This window comes from Triturus cristatus, chromosome 4_2 (assembly GCF_964204655.1).
Source record: "Triturus cristatus chromosome 4_2, aTriCri1.1, whole genome shotgun sequence".
NCBI lineage: Eukaryota > Metazoa > Chordata > Amphibia > Caudata > Salamandridae > Triturus > Triturus cristatus.
This window is the reverse complement of record NC_140586.1, coordinates 308,160,392-308,173,901: the sequence shown is the minus strand read 5'-3', so window position 1 is coordinate 308,173,901 and position 13,510 is coordinate 308,160,392. Positions and strand designations below refer to the sequence as shown.

Genomic DNA, 13,510 nt, shown 5'->3' with positions numbered 1-13,510 from the left:
AAATAGTTGTCCAGACGGCCAATCCACACTTTCCACCAAGGTGATGCAGTGGCAGGATCAATTAGTTCGCTAAATGGGGGAAGTGCACTGACTTGGGAGTGCATGTGGGGTGGTGGTGCTGCTGCAGGGGCTACTGGTTGTGGGGCTGCTGCCGCTGCCTGGTCGACCATGGTTAGTTGCTACTTTGGTTTTCATCAGCGTGGCTCTGCTTGTTGGATAATGTTGAGTGTGATAAACTTGTTCTTCTTGAGCATCTGTTTTTTTTTTCTCACTCTGTGGCACTTTTTTTCTGTTTGTTCATGCAGTCTGTTGATTTTATCAGTGCTTGTTGTGCTTCTGTTGCTTTGGTCCTTGCACTTGCCAATGGTTATGTGGGCCTGGTGGTGGCAGGTTGTTACTGCGCATGCACGCGTCCTCGACATTTAAGCGGGCTCTTGGACCGGGAGCACCATCGCGTTAATTATTCTGGTGAAGCTACGAGTGTAGGCGGGCGCTGGGGTCTCCGCTCGTTGTCACTCACCGGCAGATGATTATGGGCGTCTTCTCCGGTTGGCAGGCCCGCAGACACCACGAGTTCTTTGCTGCGCGCTGACGCGCTGGCTGCACTGCACGGCTCCGGGGCTTCTCTTCTTCGGCAGCTCTCCTTCAGCACGCCGGCTCAGGTCAGGAGCAGTTTATTTCGTCGTGGGGACAGGATATTGATATCCCACCCTCGTCGCCAGTGTCATGCCTGATAATAGGTCCCCTTATATGCAGCGGCCTATTCTGGCGCTGCAACGCGCTAATCATTAGACGCACACACATGGCAGCTGGGTGCTGGCCGGAAGTCCCGCGCGACCACGGCCCCTTTATTTAAGCTCTCTGGCCACGCCTGGCCAGAGAGTGATACATAGTGTGTGTATAGTTACTGGACACGGGCCACGCTGGGAGGCGTGCCAGGATAAACTAGACCGCTACAGTGGGAATGGTGAAGTGAATGAAAGGGGTGGGGGCAATGACAATGTAATTCGTTTTCAGAGCTGGGTTTCCACTAATGTAAATCAAGAAAATGCTGCAAAGTCACATGTTAGAAGTTCAAGAAACCGCAGACCATCTGCATTTCTAAAAGACTTTGTTTATTGATTTATACTATTATGCTTCCTCCTTTGTCTCTTTTGTTCTGTTAAAGGATGAATATGTGTTGTACTTGACATTATTGTTAGCCCTTCTTTCCTTTCCCCATCAGGTTCCCACATTCTCTCCTGTGTATTCCACAGTTGCTATAGTTCTGTGTACATTCTGTTTTAGCCAGTTGGCTCCCTGGTCAGCTGAGGAGTATCCTTTAGGATGCTGGCTCCAATAAAGTCGGTGCCTTTCTCTTACCTGAAGTCTCTGGCGTGGTCTCATCACAACAAGCCTCCATGTCTTGTAATAAAATTTGCATTTGAATGCCAAACGCAGCATTCATAAAGCCAAACTTGGGGGGAAGCTGAAGCATTATACGCTCTTCGCTGAATATAAATGACATAAAGATGTGTTAGTAAACGTTCTTTTCCTCGGTTTTCATGAAATGATATTTCAGGTTGTGGAGCTGTGTTCATGGGAGTTTCTTTTACAAAATGCATTTGGTCTAACACGTTTTAAAGGTAGTTTAGAACATGTTCCTCGTTCTAATATAAAACCTACCCGTTTAATTTATTGTGTAAAGTTGGGAGCCGAGGTACAAAAACATAACATTCATATTTCAAGCGACTTTAGCGAACTGGTGTGTTGAAAACTGCACTCTCTTAAGATGGCAACCGCGTCTCCTCTCCTTGAAGCCCTACTTCTATTTCTATCGCCGTCGTTACGGCAACGGGAAATGCTGTAGCAGACCGACGTTAGAACGGCACTCTTTCCGCTCTCATTTCAGGTAAGACAGGATTGTGCAAGGCACAAATCGGGGGTGGACGGGTGTCAACGTAGTTCCCCCGTTAATTTCAGAGATACGCTGTCTCCCTTTGCCAACGAAGACTGTTTTTTTTCTTGTAAATAGAGGTAGCACACTGCTACCACGTTTTCTTTGCACTCGTCTCTTCAGGCACGTTGTTGTTGCCAATGGTCAATGTATTTAGGAGAAGGGTAGGAGTTTTCCAGAGCATTGTCACAGGCTTTTATTGGTCTGGGAGATACGATTTTTTAAGCCTCTCCCTTTTATTTCAATTTAACGTTAATATTGCCTTATCTGCAGCCATGAGAATATATGCACTTCAAAGGCCATAACAGTCTTCTTCCCCATTTGATTGTTAACCATTTCATTGCCCTCTTGTTCCAATCCAATAATATTGCTAGTGCAGGGGAATGGATGTGTTCTTCCTCTTTCAAGCACTGCCAAGGGAGGGCCATTTGTCGGGAGTGGGGCTCAAATCACGTTTCATTCTAAAATGTGAAAAAAGCAAAAAAACAAAATTTTCACTCAGTAAAATTTACAGATTCCAGTTTGACGGCAGTTGATGGGCAGAAAATGACCAACTACATTTTGCATTGCTGGCTATCCTAGGCGTCAGGCTTCTGCACCCTGGTTTATAGAGCGAGCCCGACCATTATGGGCTCCCCATTCAACCTAATATTTATAAGTAACTGAGATATAGGAGTCTCACTTGCCCCTTACCATGTTCTGTGGGGGGTGGGTCTTCTCATTTTGCTTTATGCCACTGTTACTTATACGACTGCCAAGTAGCTTCATATATCTGTTACCGTCAGCCAATGTTGCTTGTCAGCCAATGAGATTTTTCACTCTGGGAGTTATAGCCTTGCTATTAACACAAATATGGTTGAAGTGACAGTATGTCGGAATAATTCAGTACACATGTAGGTAGTTAATATAAGTATTTATTATATAAATAAGGCCCACAGTCAGCTGGGGGGAAGTGTGACCGTAACACAACAGCTGGTGAAGGAGACTGTTAACGTTCCATGACGTGAGTTAAATAGGTAGCGAGAATTCTATAGGACGTGGAGAGGGAGCTGGTAAATGGGAGAAGAGGACAAACTATGCATAACCAAACTTGCTAGCAATATCAGATACAACATCTCCCTTCTTTAAAATAATGAAACTAATACATTACATATTCTCTGTACATATTGGGAAAACGAGACAACCTTCCAGAACTGGTAAATTTTACATCATAAAAATTTGTAGAAGATACATTTCTACCTACTGCAACATTATGATCTGTGACAGAAACATTTGGTAAATTGTCATCTTGAGCATTTGAGTGAACGATACCTTGTCTGTTACACTCACTCTCCCTTTCGGCACTAGACTGTGCCGTAAGAATTGATTCCCCACTGGTGGAAGCACCACCAAAATTGGTGTCGCGTCGCAGTAATCACAGCGACACCAAGTAAGTTGTTGATTCTTTATTGTATGTGCTCTGCAGCCAGCATGCTGCACGTCCTGCCTCGTCCCCTGCTTCCTGTGTACTCGTGTTTCCCCCCTGACCGGAACTGGTGTCCGGTGACCTGTCCGGCACTCTGACCTCCTCCGAGGTCCTAGTGCCCTCGTGCCCCATCTCTCAGGACACTACATCTCCCCCTTTTGTCACAAAAAGTTACAACAGTAGCATTCGTTGGTAATCAGAAATGGGACACTTTCTTTCGCATAGTCTGTTGCAAATGTGAAATGTCGATAGATGTTATTCGCGAGATGCTGCCTAGGGTGGCAGCTCACATTTCTTCTATTAGTCTCTTTGGTCTCACAATGTCTCTCCTCGGCCTCGTCACAAGTCCTTGGCCCTCCTTTGGCCTGGCGGCTTCTTCTGTACCTGCTTCTTGGCTCTCCCTTTTTGTTGTCTCTTCGATGCCTGTCACTTGCTCTTCGTCCTTTTCTTCTTTTAGGCCTTTGAAATGGGAGCTGTTCCTTGTTATTCGTCGGCTGTCTGACTCTGCTGTTACCATCGTTCCTTTTACCTTTGTTATCGTCAGCGGGTCTTGGGCGAATGTACTGTCCGACTTCCGTTGTTGTCTCTGTCGTACCACAACAGTATCTCCTTCATGGAGGTGTGATTTGATGGCATGTCGCCTTCCGTCAGCATATTCCTTCATTTTTTTCTTGGCCGCCTCATCTTTTGCTGCCACGCTGTCGTGCCCTGGTGCTGTCAGTCCTTCTACCTGCGGCAGCCTCGTTCTGCTTGTCCTCCCTAGTACTAGCTCCGCCGGGCATTTCCCTGTAGACCCATGAGGCGTGTTTCTGTAGTCTCTCAGTATTTGGCATAGTGCTTGGCCCAGGGAAATCTGTGACAACTTCGCCCTCTGAACTGCCTTCTTGATGTTTCCCATGAACCTTTCGACCATGCCATTTGCTTGCGGCCATAGTGGTGTTATCTTTCTGTGCTGTATTCCAAGGTAGGCCATGAACCTTCGAAATTCCTCTCCTGAGAACGGAGGACCATTATCCGTTTTCAGTGTCTCTGGCGAGCCCCATGCTGCAAATATGTCGTCCAGAACCGGTAATGTTGCGGCTGCTGACGTTGAGGAGACCGATCTCACAATGGGGAATCTGGAGTATTCGTCTATGATGACCAGTAGGTACGTTCCCGCGTCTAGAGGTCCATAGAAATCGGCCGCCATTGTTGTCCATACAGCCCTTGGCAGTTCCGACATCTGTAGTGGTTCTTGTCTTGCAGGTGGACCTGTCGTTTGACAGAGGTGACAGGCCGCAATAGTATCTTCTACTAGACGATCTAATCCAGGGAACCACACTTTTTCTCTCAGCAACTTCTTTGTCGCTACTATGCCTCTGTGTGACTCGTGTGCAATGTTGACCACTTGTCGTCGTAGTGAGCTTGGAATGACTATCCTGGTGCCCCGCATTACAATTCCACTGTTGGTCTCCGACAGTTCCCCGCTGATTTTCTGTAGAGCCAGCATCTCCTCCTTCTTTACTTTTGCCTTCCAAGTGCAGTTGTTGTTTACGTGCCTCCACCTTTGCTGTCTCATCGTTTCTCTGGCCGCTCGAAGAGTGTCATCTTTTGCCGTTTCTCTCTCTATTTCTGTTAGAGTTACCGGTGCCGGCGTGCTTTGCTTTAACACGAAGTTCAAGTATTCTTCTGCCATTGAGGCCTTGTTTTCAGCGTGCGGCAGGGGATGTCGCGACATGTAGTCTGCTGGATTATGTTCTTTCCCTGGTTTGTGGACAATTTTGAAATCGTAATCCATTAATCGGATGCCCCAGCGCTCGATGCGGGGCGGCATCTTTGCTGCTGGGTTGCCGTAAATTGTTACTAGTGCTTGGTGGTCTGTGATGATGGTGAACGGCTTCCCGTACACAAACATGTGGTAATGCTCGCATGCCCATACCACAGCCAAGCTTTCTTTTTCCGGCTGAGAGTACGCCTTCTCAATGTCTGTCAGGCTTTTGCTGGCGTATGAGACAATCTTCCTTGGTGACTCCTTTCCCGGCAGGTGTTGTGCTAATATTGCACCTAAACCCACTGGGCTGGCATCGACCGTCAGCTCGGTGCAAAGCAGCGGGTCGAAGTATGCGAGGTGCTCCACAGTCATCACGGCCTTCCTGATCTCTTTGAACGATTCATTGCATTGTTGAGACCAGACACATTTCTGGCCTTGTTTCGTTAGTTCTCTCAGCGGCGTGCTCACCGTGGCAAAGTCTTGTATGTATCTGGCACAGTAGCTTGCCAGGCCTAGGAATGATCTTATTTCTGCCACATCTGACGGTGGCTTTGTATTCTTCAGCGTCTCCACTTTGCTGGGATCAGGCCTCATCCCTTTTTCCGAGAATATGTGTCCGAAGAAGATTAGTTCTCTCCTCCCTAGCTCGCACTTTTCTCCATTCAGTGTTAATCCAGCCTGCTTTAGTTGTTTGCACACTTGCCTTAGGGCACTATCATGTTCTCCGTCCGATTTCCCAAACACTAGGATGTCGTCGCTGTAGTTGAAACTGTTATGTACTGGTTGTATCACCTGTCTTATTGTCTCCTGAAATATTTCGGCCGCTGACGAGATACCAAAACTGAGCCGTTTGTACCTGAATAGTCCTAGGTGGGTGGAGAATGTCGTTATGTACCTTGATTGTTGGTCCAGCTCTAGTTGGTGATACCCTTTGCACAGATCTAGCTTTGAGAATCGGCACGCCCCTGTCAACCGGCTGATCATGTCGTTCAGATGAAGTCCTGGATGACGTTCCCTCGATATTGCAGTGTTCGGTATTCTCATGTCCACACAGATCCGTATTTTGGACGTATTTTTCTTCGGGACTGCCACAATCGGTGATACCCACGTTGTCGGCCCATCTGCAGGCTCAATTATGTCTTGCTGCAGTAAGTTGTTTATTTCTTCTTCCACTTGCGGTTGTAGGTGAATTGGCACTCTCCTGTGATGCTGTGCCACTGGTCTCACTGCTTCGTTTATGTGTAGGGTAACCTGTTTGTCTTTTAGCTTCCCCAGTCCTTGCAGTATTTCTGGATATTCTTGCAGTATGTTCTCTTTTTCTGTCATGTGATATGTCATAGCCAACAGCCCCATGACTTGTGCCGTGACGTTGCTCAGCAGGCAGGGTGCAGGGATGTCCCCTTTCAGGACGTGTATTTCTTCTTGATATGTCATGTCCTGATATGTTAATGTTTCAGTGAACTTGCCCATGTTTTCTACGGGTGTCTTTGAACCCCACGTGAACACATCTACTTTTGATGGCGATAACTTTGGCTTTGTTCTCATCTTCATGTATTCTGACATGCACATTATGTTGCATGTGGCACCACTGTCTAGCACAAATTTTGTTCTGTGGCGCCCGACGTCGATGTCTACTGTGGCCGTCTTTTTTATTTGCTGTTTCTCCACCAGCTGGATGTGTTCCTGCTGTCTTCCTTCCTTTGGTGTGTCGGACATGAGGTATAGCCGTGCTTCTCTCCCAGCCGTCGTCTGTCCGTCCGACTCATCCGACGATCCTCTCTCTTCTGTCTCCATGTGTCTGGCATGCCTGGTGCCTGTTGTCCTTGGTCTAGCTGTTCGTCCCCTCTCATTCCTAAATTGCCGGCTCATGCAGGTGCTTGCGTAGTGGTTGTTCCCGTTGCATTTTCTGCATTTCTGGCCCATTGCTGGGCAGGTGCCAACGTGTGGGAAGTCAAGGCCGCATCTGTAACATGTGACCGCTTGTTTCCTGGGATGTTGTTGCTCCCTGTTGTCGTTCCTTTTGAAATATTCCGTCATCCGATGCGCCATCGCTGTTCCTTTTTCTTTGCCAATTTGTATCTGTTTGGCATGGTCCGTGGCCCGTGCTTCTGTGCGGGCCATCGTCAGTATTTTTTCAAGTGTCGTTGGTTCTTTTAGGATGCGTGCTCTGAACTCTACTGACAAACACCCTACGATGAGGCGCGTTCTTATTGCTTCTTCATTGTCAAACTTATCAAATTCGCAGTACGTCACCAACTTCCGCAACCTTGTCGCGAAGTCGTCCATGCTCTCTTCTGGTTGCTGGCATGCTGTGTGGAACGTGTATCTTTCGAAATCAATGTTGCGTTGTGGGTCGAATTTCTCCGTGAGGCACGCTTTCGCGCCTTTATAATCTGCCGTTTTTTCACTCGGTAGTGTCATCATTAGGTCTTCTATTTCGTCTCCCGCAAGGTTGACCAGCAAATCTAGTTGTTTGCTCTCTACGACGTCCGTTGCGCGCATGTATCGTTCAAATTGTCGTAGCCATCTCTCCCATCTGATGCCTGCTTGCGGTTCCGATATGTTGAATGGCAGTGGCCTGCGGAACACAGCTTGTGTGCTCCTTGTCTCTTCGTCACCCATATCCTTCCTTTCTGTTATTTGCTAATTTATTTATTTGTTCCTTTTTACTTCCTTCTTGTCCCTCTGGTGCTATTTTCCTTCTTTGGCACCTTTTTCTTGTCTTTTCTCTTTTATTTAGACCTTTTTTTGTCAATTTTCCTTTTTGCCTGACCTTAAAATGGCCTCCCGGCCTTCCTGTGCTGCTATTGGCCCAAATTGCCTGACTTCAAAATGGCCGCCACACTCTCGCGCGATTTCGCGCTGTTCGGGACTTTGCCTGACCCTTCAAAATGGCCGCCGTCTATCTTGGACGCTGATTGGCTCAATTCGCCTGACTTCAAAATGGCTGCCACCTCTCGCGAGAGTTCGTTGAAACTCACGCGCGAGAGGGATTTTAATCTTTCCTTCAGTTGCTTGATCAGTTTCAGTCTCGCGCTGCTCTTACTTCTCTTAGCAGCGCCGGGGTGGGCTCCCGCAACGATGTTCTTTTCTTGCTGGGCACTTCGGACCAGGGTGGGCTCCTGGCTCCGATCTTCTTTCCGCGACCGGGTGGGCTCCGACAGTCGCCGCGACGTGTGGATTTCGATCCCACCTTCGTCGCCAGTTGTCGCGTCGCGTCGCGTCGCAGTAATCACAGCGACACCAAGTAAGTTGTTGATTCTTTATTGTATGTGCTCTGCAGCCAGCATGCTGCACGTCCTGCCTCGTCCCCTGCTTCCTGTGTACTCGTGTTTCCCCCCTGACCGGAACTGGTGTCCGGTGACCTGTCCGGCACTCTGACCTCCTCCGAGGTCCTAGTGCCCTCGTGCCCCATCTCTCAGGACACTACAATTGGGTTCCACATTGATAGAATGGTCATAATTTTCAAATTCAGCATTTTCACTGGGACAAGAATCAAACCAAAAGTAACCTTCTTCTGAGTCTACAATTTCTTTTCTAGCACCAACCATAAGATCCTTCTGTCCATGTTTTAAATTTTGATAACGTCGCTTTTGTTCCTCCACCCTAGATTATGCAAGCGAACTGAACCATCAGAAACCTCCATGACTTCACTAGGTTCATAGTACTTGGATTCTCCTTTCTGTTTAACAAATGGCTTCTTGACAATAACCCAATCACCTTTGTGAATTTCCTTAAAAGTGGATCTATGAATTCTGTCATGGTATTCTTTTGATTTTAGTTGGTGCTCTAGAATTCTTTCTTTTACTTTAGGCTGGGAATCTTTAACTTCAACAAATTTAGAAATTCCTTCCTTAGAAATATCAAACTTGGGAGTGAGATTAGTGTTACTTTGTCTGCCTCTCGTGAGAAAAAATGGGGAATGTCCAGTTATGCTGTTGGTTGTGTTGTTGCACATATCAACTCTCTCCTGACAGAATTCTTTCACTGGAAAACCAGACGCGATGGCGAGTTGAATTCCATCTTTCAGGAAACGGTTGACTCTTTCAACTTGTCCATTAGATTTTGGCGAATAAAAAGGAGTTTTTTCCTGCTGGATACCATTGCGTTTTAGAAATGCAACCAGAGCAAGAATGGCAAGGTTCAGGGAACTAGCACCCAGCGCGGATAAGAACATGACCCCCATTCCGGAGCCGCTGTGGGACCTGGCGGGGTTGACTTATCAGAAATGGTCTGCCAGGCACTCGCCCCAGAGGCAACCAGGAGGTATAGGAAGTGCGTTGCCACCGTAATACAAGAGGGCTGCATCCAGACACTGGACGATGTGGGGGCAACGGGCAAGGCAACCGAAGTATTCATACAGTGGGCCTTTAATGCCAACAAGTCCAGGTCATGGGCACGGGCCCACCTGTCCGCAGTGTCACATTACAGTAAGCTGATGACAGGGCATGACCCATCGGCATCCCACTACATCAAAACGGCAATGAAGGGTTGCAGATGCTCTGAGGGCACGAAGAGAGATAACAGGCGCCCAATAGACTACACGAGGCTGGGCATACTAATGGGGGCACTGCGGGGCACCACAAAAGATGGCTTTGAACTCCTACTGTTTAGGGCGGCTTTTTCGACTGCCTTCTTCGGGGCATTCCGCCTCAGCGAGCTGGTGGCGTCAGCAAAGACAGGGACAGCAGAGCGCTGCTTGCAAGCGGATGACGTGGCACCCAGGGCAGGGGAAGTGGAGATCTTGCTGAAATGGTCAATGACAGATCAGGCCGGCAGGGGGGCAATAATAAAACTACGATGCATCAGGGACCAAGACTGCTGCGCAGTGTGCTGCTTGCTAGCTTTTATGGCCGTACGCCCGGCTGGCGAAGGCCCCTTGTTCAGGCACATTGATGGCACACACCTTAGCAACTTTTAGTTCAAAGCAATTTTGCGACTCACACTCAGAAAAGCAGAGCTGCCACCAGCTGACTTCGGGTCCCATTCATTCCGGATAGGGGCAGCCACAACTGCCGCGCAGCATAGGATGAGCGAGGCTGGGATTCAGGCAGTAGGGAGATGGCGGTCACGGTCGTACCGCACCTACGTGAGGCCTCAGCTGCTATGAGATACAGGGACTGCTGGAGAAAAACAAGGGCACCCTCCAGCAGTCAGGCAGCCATATGACAATGTTGTTGCTGTCCTTTCACCGGCAGGACGGAAACCACGTTTGGTATGGGTGGTGGGCCACTCATTTATAAATCGGATGCAAACCTGGTGGCGACAAGGGGGCCACAAGCTGGAAGGACGGCCAGTGGACACCTGCGTGCGGTGGTATGGCCGACCGGGGATGAGGTGGGACCGGCTACCGGCAACCCTGGCAGACCTACAGGCAGAAGCAACCTGGCACCCGGACATCCTGATTATCCATCTGGGAGGGAACGATTTGGCCAAACTGGGGAGGAGAGCACTCCTCCACAACATACAGAGGGACCTCACGGAGGCAGCCAAAGCCTTCAGGAGCACCACCATTATTTGGTCTGAGCTGATCAGCAAGAAGGAATGGCGTGTGGCAGAATCCTAGAAAGCGGTCGAGAACTCCCGGAAGAAACTGAACCTCACTGTAAGCAAATTCTGCAGAACCAATGGGTTGGAGTCAATCTGACACGGGCTCATACACACGGGCCGCCCGGAGTTCTACGCACAGGATGGGGTGCATCTGTCCGAGGAAGGCATGGGAGTTTTCTGGAGCAACCTGTGGGGCGCCATGGCCATGGCGGGTTGCAGTTGAAGCTTTCCCAGGAGAGAGGGGGAGCCGCAGGAAGACGGAAGCCTCCCTGGCGGCGTGGCGGAGAATGACGGGGAGAACAGTCGGTACGGAGGCACACCGGAGGGCGGTGTGCCGGGACAGGACCACTCACCTTGGGATGCCTCACGGCTGGGCGAGTGGACCGAAGGGCGGCGTGTAGGACCACTCACTTTGGGATGCCTCACGGCTGGGTGAGTCGGCCCACCAAGAGGGGGTAGCAAACGGAGACGGCGCTTGCAGCCCAGCCCCGACGGTTGGCAGGGCACAACACGAGTCCGACAAGGTAGCGAGTTGCGGCCTATCTCCGGGACAGCTGCTACACCTCCCACGCAGAAGAAAGGGAAACCCAACCGAAAAAGGAACGACACAGAAGGGCCATGAGACAAGACAAACATGCCAATAAAGCTTTCCACCGAACTGCCAGTATAATTGCATGTATTCCTAATAAAACTGCGGCCAACAAATGACCACCACAAGAAGTGTGTACGTTGGCTTATTTACAACAAGGGAAACAACATGGGAAGAGTAGAATTGGTGGGAGTGGGCTAAGTGCAGGGGTTATCGCAGAGGCAGCCCCCAACGGGGGCATGAGAGGCCAGTGCCATAACCAACGCTGAGCCCCACCCCCGTAGCAAAAACTGTTTTTTGGTGCCAAGAAGCGCCCACAGTGCGGGAAGATACCCCCCCAGCAGCAGCCGCCTGAGTGGCGTCAACCCCCCCAGCCAATGGGGGCCCTAGCGCCATACGAATGACCCAATGAGGGGCGAACACGAGCTGGGGCGAGCTACGCTGGGGGGGGGGATATAAGCATGGCTTCCCCAGTTTGGCTACTATCCTTGGGAGCGGGGGAGCAGCACAGGCGAAGGACCTTTTTGACCCACCCACCCACACCTGAGGAACAGCTATGTCGCAGGGCTGAGGAACAGGTGGGACGTTGGCGGAGAACGACGGGGAGAACAGTCGGTGCGGAGGCACACCGGAGGGCGGTGTGCCGGGACAGGACCTCTCACCTTGGGATGCCTCACGGCTAGGCGAGTGGACCGAAGGGCGGCGTGTAGGACCACTCACTTTGGGATGCCTCACGGCTGGGTGAGTCGGCCTACCAAGAGGGGTAGCAAACGGAGACGGCGCTCGCAGCCCAGCCCCGACGGTTGGCGGGGCACAACACGAGTCCGACAAGGTAGCGAGTTGCGGCCTAACTCCGGGACAGCTGCTACACCCCGCACGCAGAAGAAAGGGCAAACCCAACCGAAAAAGGAACGACACAGAAGGGCCAAGAGACAAGACAAACATGCCAATAAAGCTTACCACCGAACTGCCAGTATAATTGCATGTATTCCTAATAAAACTGCGGCCAACACATGACCACCACAAGAAGTGTGTACGTTGGCTTATTTACAACAAGGGATACAACATGGGAAGAGTACAATTGGTGGGAGTGGGCTAAGTGCAGGGGTTATTCCTCTTTCAAGCACTGCCAAGGGAGGGCCATTTGTCGGGAGTGGGGCTCAAATCACGTTTCATTCCAAAATGTGAAAAAAGCAAAAAAACAAAATTTTCACTCCGCAAAATTTACAGATTCCAGTTTGACGGCAGTTGATGGGCAGAAAATGACCAACTACATTTTGCATTGCTGGCTATCCTTAGCGTCAGCCTTCTGTAACCCTGGTTTACAGAGCGAGCCCGACCATTATGGGCTCCCCATTCAACCTAATATTTATAAGTAACTGAGATATAGGAGTCTCACTTGCCCGTTACCATGTTCTGTGGGGGGTGGGTCTTCTCATTTTGCTTTATGCCACTGTTACTTATACGACTGCCAAGTAGCTTCATATATCTGTTACCGTCAGCCAATGTTGCTTGTCAGCCAATGAGATTTTTCACTCTGGGAGTTATAGCTTTGCTATTTACACAACTATGGTTGAAGTGACAGTATGTCGGAATAATTCAGTACACATGTAGGTAGTTAATATAAGTATTTATTATATAAATAAGGCCCACAGTCAGCTGGGGGGAAGTGTGACCGTAACGAAGGAGACTGTTAACGTTCCATGTCGTGAGTTAAATAGGTAGCGAGAATTCTATATGACGTGGAGAGGGAGCTGGCAAATGGGAGAAGAGGACCAACTATGCATAACCAAACTTGCTAGCAATATCAGATACAACATCTCCCTTCTTTAAAATAATGAAACTAATACATTACATATTCTCTATACATATTGGGAAAACGAGACAACCTTCCAGAACTGGTAAATTTTACATCATAAAAATGTGTAGAAGATACATTTCTACCTACTGCAACATTATGATCTGTGACAGAAACATTTGGTAAATTGTCATCTTGAGCATTTGGGTGAACGATAGCTTGTCTGTTACACTCGCTCTCCCTTTCGGCACTAGACTGTGCTGTAAGAATTGATTCTCCACTGGTGGAAGCACCACCAAAATTGAGTTCCACATTGATAGAATGGTCATAATTTTCAAATTCAGCATTTTCACTGGGACCAGAATCAAGCCAAAATTAACCTTCTTCTGAGTCTAAAATTTCTTTTTAAGCACCAACCATAA

General features: G+C 49.0%; 1 protein-coding gene across 2 annotated transcripts in view; it reads left to right on the top strand.

The window, feature by feature from the left end:
- The first annotated feature begins 1,818 nt into the window (after positions 1-1,818).
- Positions 1,819-13,510, top strand: part of ANKRD45 (ankyrin repeat domain 45) — a 241,976-nt gene continuing 230,284 nt past the window's right edge. The window contains exon 1 of one of the 2 annotated variants that reach the window (XM_085600086.1): positions 1,819-1,891. The gene's annotated coding sequence lies outside the window, so the exon portion shown is untranslated. The remainder of the gene's footprint in view (positions 1,892-13,510) is intronic. The other variant, XM_085600085.1, reaches the window with a different exon arrangement.